This window comes from Myodes glareolus, chromosome 25 (genome assembly GCF_982192425.1).
Source record: "Myodes glareolus chromosome 25, mMyoGla1.1, whole genome shotgun sequence".
NCBI classification, from domain to species: domain Eukaryota; kingdom Metazoa; phylum Chordata; class Mammalia; order Rodentia; family Cricetidae; genus Myodes; species Myodes glareolus.
In genome coordinates, this window is record NC_142050.1 from 5,609,991 (window position 1) to 5,617,277 (window position 7,287).

A 7,287-nucleotide genomic window follows, 5' to 3' on the forward strand; every position below is an offset into this window, starting at 1 on the left:
CTGAATGTGGCTGGCCCGGAGTCTTTCTGAAAAGCCATTGACAATGGCACTGGGACTTGTTTCCTCTGCATATGCTGGATTTTTGGGATCCAGTCTGTTTGGATGCTCACCTTCCTGGACCTGGAGGGAGTGGGGGAGGAGCTTGAACTTTCCACAGGGCAGGAGACCCTGACTGCTCTTGGGGATGGAGAGGGAGGAGGGGAGGGAGTGGGAGGAGTGGGAGGGGGTTGGGAGGAGGAGCAGAAATGAAGACTTTTGTATTTTAATAAACTTTGAGAAAAAAAAAATTTTCCCGGTTAATTTCTTGAAAGGACTAAAAATCCTATGGACATCAACACCTCCTTAAAACTTGACAAAGATGGCTAGAACTTTGATATCCTGGGTTTAATACTTGAGCTTTATGTAAATTCTATTCATAACCCTCATGTGCCTGAGGATGCAGTCTCAGGAATTTCTTCCTGGAGTTTACTTCCTGACAAAGCACCGTAAAAAGGCAGAGGTGCCGCACTTTGCATGTGTGTGTGTGTGTGTGTGTGTGTTTGTACACCGTATCAGGAACATTTTTCTCTAGAGTTATTTCAAAAATATTTTGTTTAGATAAGGGCCAGCCATCTGTAAATATCCCTGAAGTAATTTGCCATAGGCAGTTTTGTTTTATTATTTTAGTCACCGGTCTTAAAGAGGCAGGACTTCAGAGTCAAAGAAGTTATTCGTACTTTGCAATTCCTTTAGTTTATTTGCTTGTGGCCTCTGCTCCCATGAAGTTTTCTCCTTCTCCCTCTCCCTCATTCTTTCTCCCTCTTCCTCTCTCTCTCTCTCTCTCTCTCTCTCTCTCTCTCTCTCTCTCTCTCTGTCTCTCTCTCTCTCTCTCTTTCTCTCTCTCTGAAAAAAAAATTCATAGGAAACTAACATCTGGAGCCAATTGATTAGATTTTGAACAGCCTCCATTGCAATATGCAATAATTGCTCACCTCAGTTCGTGCTGTGTGACTGATAAAGCAAAGGCATCTTGTTCTCATCCTTAAATTTCTCTGTCATTTCCTCTTTCACATAGATAGAAATCTGCATCTAGAATGCACAGTGACCAGGATTGCCTCAAACAATGAATGCTGAGCAATGTGAACCAAGCCGACAGGATTATTTCATTAGTGAGTTTGCTTCTCTGTGGAGCAAACTGATTTGTCGTGAGCACGTTCATTCATGCATGAAAAAGAAACAAAACAAAACATTCACATATATTCCCTGATTTCAATTTGCTCATTCTCCTTTATCAGTGCATCCTGCATTCGCTTTGACCCATCCACCTGTCCAGAGCATCATAAAATCTGTTTGCTTTTGCAGGTCTCGAGACCCGTCGCCTCTTCTGTTCTCTCGGCTCTTCTTTGTGCTGTATCTATACCAATAGTTTGCTTACTTTAATGCACTCTCGTGAGACACCTAAACCACACAGACTTTGCTGTAGGACTTGAAAGGTGATACGGGGTACTCAAAGAAGGCAAAATAAAAATTTTGGTCTGTCAACATTTTCAAAATATCTGATCATGCAAGTTTCCTAATATCTGCAGCCAGATGCTTCTAATCATAAACTTGAGGACAGTTTGCCAGCATGAGTATATCCTTAATTCCAGGGCTAGTTGTGAACCAATGCACCTATAAAAAAAATACTCCCGTTGATACTGGTCCATTTGAGAATTTAAACTCACATATTTCATCCTATTAGTATTGCTGACATTTATCCCTACCCCAAAACCTTCAATTTCATTTATATGTGAATTTAACACAGGTGCAGATGCTGGCTTAGCATGAGGGAGCAATTTTCTGATTCATTCCTTTAAGACCCTGAGGGAAAAAACGAGCAAGATGCACCAAGGCAATACTGCATTTTTAAACATGAACTTACGCTTGTGTCTCTGCTAAGGCAAGAATATAGATTCAGTGCACAAACACGTGAATCAGGCCTCACAGACAGTTCCCATCGTCACAATGTGGAAACATTTTTAAAACTCAGGTTGAGACAATGGTTATAAAGAGCATAGTTTTAAAGGATGATTATTTTCATATTTTTTATGCTGTTTTTGAATTCTGTAAAGGATGTAAGAGCAAGTGTAGAGAGGTCACTGCCCCAGTCCACGCACATTATTCCACAAAAGGTATTCCTTTTCTTAGATGACACAGCATGGTATAACACAGTTTTTAATAATAGTTTATAAAAATCCTTGGGTTTTATTAGTGCAGGATATGGTAGGCCTTCTAGCCGAACAATAAATATACTTGTTTAGTGCTTAGTCGCGGAATGGAGGAGCAGACTAAGTAGCATGTTTCTTATATCACCAATGGGAATTTTTTTATTTGCCCTCAGGATTCACATTGCCATTCTGCTCAACACTGTTAAATATGACAAGGTCAGTAACCCTGTTTTTGTAAGAATGATTGCTAACGAACCGGGGCCTCACACACATTGTCATTGTTTAACAGGGTCAGCCGAATTAACTGAGAGCATTATGCATGTGCAGTGCCAAGACGACTCCATCAGCAGCCACATGCAATGTCGGCCATATTAGCATATATAGCAGAGCAACAGATGTCCAGTCTGTAAGCAAGTCAGACTAGCATAGAGATTCTGCATTCCAAGTTGAACTGTTGGAAGGCTTTGAGTCACGGTACAGAGAATATTGAACCTGGGAGGCCAAAGTTCTATCTTCATCTTTGCCAAGTCTTAACTGAAGGTCACTTTCCGCAGCAATAGGATGCTAAGTCAAAGGCAGGTGACATCAGAAGCCCCTTGATGTTGGTAAGCTATGGCTCCCAGTGTGAGCTTCAGTGGCAACTGATTTAGTGTGGTGTTTCTGTTTTCACTTCTTTCCATTAACAAAGAGGTAGGAGATGAAGATAGATCAACGTCAACAAGTCTGATTACCTAACATGTCCTGGGTTCAGAAACTCAGAAGCCTGTACGACACTGATTCACTGGTGACTGGCAGCCATCCCTCAGCCTCCTAATCACGAGCACTATAATTGAGTCTAGTTATCATTTCCTGAGAAAGTCTGTACAGAATTCCTTGGGAGCGTATGATTTCTTTTGTAAGTCCAGTGGAATAAACATTATTAAATCCACATTTGAGAACAAGTAATACAATCATCCCAATTAAGACAATGTTCGGAAAACACAATACTGATCAACAACTGGACTTTTGATATTTATTTTATTAAGAATTACTTATTTTCTATCATCAAGTAGAAACAACTCATAAACATCAAATACTATTATTAATACCATTATGAAATAGAATGTTAGCGTTGCCTAGAAAAAAGAAAACTCAACATCCTATAAGTGTGGGGAAAACGGTTTTTTGGTGGAAGGAGGAAAAACAAAGATAAGTGAAAAAACTATTTAATGGAAAAATGCTGTAAAGTATTGGAGATTGGCATGTAAATAAAATAAAAATATGAGGAATGGAGTGTTGCTTTTAAATCCATTTTAGTGTAAATAGACTTCTTAGAATACAATTTATTTTTAATGCAAATTGTTCTAATGTGATAGAACAAATTTCCTTCACCGATCATACTGCCTAAATTATGTCTTCTTCACATTGATTTTCCATATTAAATTGTAAATGTTTATGATGGGCCTTTTAAATGTCTGATACAGTGCTATTATTCTATGGCAAATATTTCTCAGGTGAACACATTATTTTAAACAAATATCTTAAAGTGAGCAGGTTGTTGGAGCCCCCTCAAAATTCCCAGCATGCAGATAATGTGTCTCTTCCCTGCGGCTGCTCTTCCAGGGGATTTTTGCCTGCTGATGCAAACCTTAGCGAGCGGTGCACTTGTTTGGTTAAGACTTTTAGCCTTGACCTTCAGCTTTAAACCCTTGTCCTTTATTAATCACATGTTTCCTGAATCAAAGAGAATATTTTTGGAGCGGGAAAATTGTTCTGGGACCGAAGGAGTGTTATACACCAAACAGACTTGCCCAGATGACAAATAACCCTGCATGATAGCCGGGTTCATCCAGCTGCTCGGCCTCATGTTATGTGATTGATGGTGTTGATGTTCTAAATAGTCCTAAGATGTGCCAAGTATAAGAGCCATAACAAAGTCCTTCAGATTTATACCGTGGCAAGAAGGAGGAAGCGAGAAGGCATGTTCCCAGCACATGGCAATTCTAAAAATGGTGTCATGATTATAAGTAACCTTACAGGGTTTGTCTGCTTTCTCTCGAAGTTAAACAAAAACTATTTGCTGGTCAGGAATGGATAGGGTCACATGAGGTCTGTCTGAACTTTATGATTACTAAAATGTTTCTCTGTAACTGGACACCTGCTGAAGCTACAAGAATATTGGATTCCGTGGAAAGGTCCACATGCTGGCTTTTTCTTTACTTTTGTGGCTCCTTAGACTTAGAGAAAGGTTATTTTCTTTAAAAAAAAAAAAAGTGGTATATGACAGTATAGTGAAACGGTTAAAGTGGAAGAATCCTTGAAAATGATTTAACCTCACTTTTCTCTCTTTTCACTTAAGAGGATACCTTTTAAATCAGATAAATTCACAAAACCCTCATTTTAAAGGTGTTTATAAACAAGTCTTTAAAGGTCAATAGTATATTAAAAAGCTAAAATCTCATATGTAATCTTTTCAACAATAGTAGTTAATATTCTTAAATGAAAGTTAAGTATAACTCCTAGGAAGTTTGTCTGCTAAGTCATCAGAGTTTCTCTCCTTAGGTCCATACATCAGCCAACTGTGACTCTTCATAACACCTAGAGGGAGGCCCTGGGAAGTTAGCTCTCACGCCTCATCTGCTCTGTAACATTGCTTAGCTAAAATAGTTCCAATCTGAAGTTCTAAGGAATAGCTCTGTGGAACTCGTCCTCTGAAATTGATGCAAACGTGTTGTTCAAGACAAGCTCCATCCACTTCGAAGAACTTTTTAGTCTCAGTAGCTGAGAGCATTATACTTTGCTAGTACAGCCACACCCACCATAACAATCCTGAGGCAATGGAACTGATGACATATTTGTCTTCACATGGACTGCCAAAAAGCATGAAACTTAATGCAGAACTCATATTCCCATAAAACAGAGCCCAACACCAACAGCTTTGGCTGCTGGCTCATGTGGTATTCCTTTCTGTTTTCTTTGTCTTCCTCCTTCTTCTCTTCTTCCTTCCTGTTTATCACAAAATTATATTGTCTAGATGTAATACCTTTGGGACCCTCAAGTTGTCTAAACACAATAGAAAATCCCCTTTTTCTCTGTCATCATTTTACATACATCTGAGGACTATTAAGAAGAACAATAATAACTTTTGAATCTTTATGAATGAACATGAATACTACCATGGTTTAATATGATGGAATATTTAAGAGCATAATTGTTGGGCCAGAAAGATGCTTCAGTGTGCATGAAAAGGTTCTTGATGGGCCAGTCTGGTGACATGAGTTCAATCCCTGGAAGCCGCATAAAGGAGGAAAGCAAGAACTGACTTCACAAACTTGTTCTATGGACCTCTGCATGTACTGTGTCATGTATAGCTCCATGCAGACACATCATGATCGCACATGTATGTACACACTAATAATAATAGTTAATAAAACCCCTTTTTAAAAAATTGCTAAATAATCAGATCAGATGAAGATCTTTAATACCATTAATAATGCTAGCTTTTACTTCCAAATTGAGGATGAACTTAACATTCAGGGAAGCTAGGTGGATTCTGTCTTAACCATTATAATATTCAGGATGTTATGAATGTATATAACTGTGCAGAAGACTAAAGTTGATAAATAACAAACATCTGTGGAGAACAGCACATCATGGCGCTCTCATTACATTTTGATAAATTATCTCAACACTGCTTATCACATTAACAAAAGTGTTAAATAGACTAGGTAAATTCCAGGAACTTATGAGATTAGAAAAGTCAATTAGTTTTGGAGGGACTACTCGACACAGGGCATGGAATCACTTAACTTGGCAGGATCTACTTGGCTATGTTTTAGTTATTGTTTTTAATACCACAGGGTAGCGACGTCTTTAGACCCACAAGTCACATGACAGTGTCTTGGAGCAACATCAGCGGTCCTTCACTTCAAAAGCCACAAGTATAAACCTCCTTGAGGAATGTTTCAATTGTAGAAAACACAAAACAGAAAAGTTTGTCTTCACTGTAGTTTAAAACCGCAGCATTACAGTAGTTTCGGATTTTAATTTATTTTGATGCCCTGCTGGGGTTTCTGCCCTGCTGGGGTTTCTGCCATGATGGTGGTTGTGTTTCAAAGAGTTTTATACTTCTCCATTAGTCTTCCCTACATCACTCCATACACAGGAGACATTTATGCCCTTATATCTAAAAAGCAAATACACAGACAAATGCACACATTAAGATACATTTTTGTGCCTTATGTAGTGAATATGAAGGCCTGTGTTCATACAACTCAAGAGAATTGGCTCTGGCCACTGTCTGTGTAAAAGGCACAGTCAATAAATGACTACTTGACAGCATCAATACACCAGTAAAGGAGACCAAATAATTCTACTCCATGCTCTACACTGATTGGAAACAGTTTACATCTAAGCTATTTTCAAATTATTTTTGATACAAAACAATCAAAATAAAGTCTCAAGAAACCCATGCCTTTCTTTACTTATAAATGTTCCTGCTGGCACTGTTAAGAGTTTAGTCATGGTTTTTCATAGCATAACTCATAGCTTCCCAATACGTAAGCTTTTCCACTTCAACATGTTAGACTTTTGACTGCCATGATCTGAGCCTGCCCAGTTCCTAGCACGGCTTCCAACAGTGGATGACTTTGTCATGAGGGTGGCAAGTTCTTGCCCTGGGTGTTGAGCACTTTACGTAGGCCATCTTAACAGAGTTATGAATAACCTGTTCAAGTACTTGACTTCAGTCCAGACTTTGAGCATCCCAGAGCTTTTGACTGCCAAGGAGGCTCTTAGTTCCATGTGGTTAAGAGGATACTCTGAGATCTGAGTTCTCTTTTCTTCTGGGACTTGCTGATCTTTCTTTCTTTCTTTCTTTCTTTCTTTCTTTCTTTCTTTCTTTCTTTCTTTCTTTCTTTCTTTTTTTAAATCAGGGCTCTTGTGACTGCTGGTGGGTTTTCTACTGTTGAATCTGTAGTTTCTCAAACTTCCCTTGAAGCAAGGATTGTCTATTAATAGCATTTTAAAGGATGTTTGCTTCTTCCAAACTTCCCGAGGAAAAAAAATCCTGGCCCTGGTTACATAACAGACTGGGAAAGTCTGCTCTGTTTGTTGCCTTGTT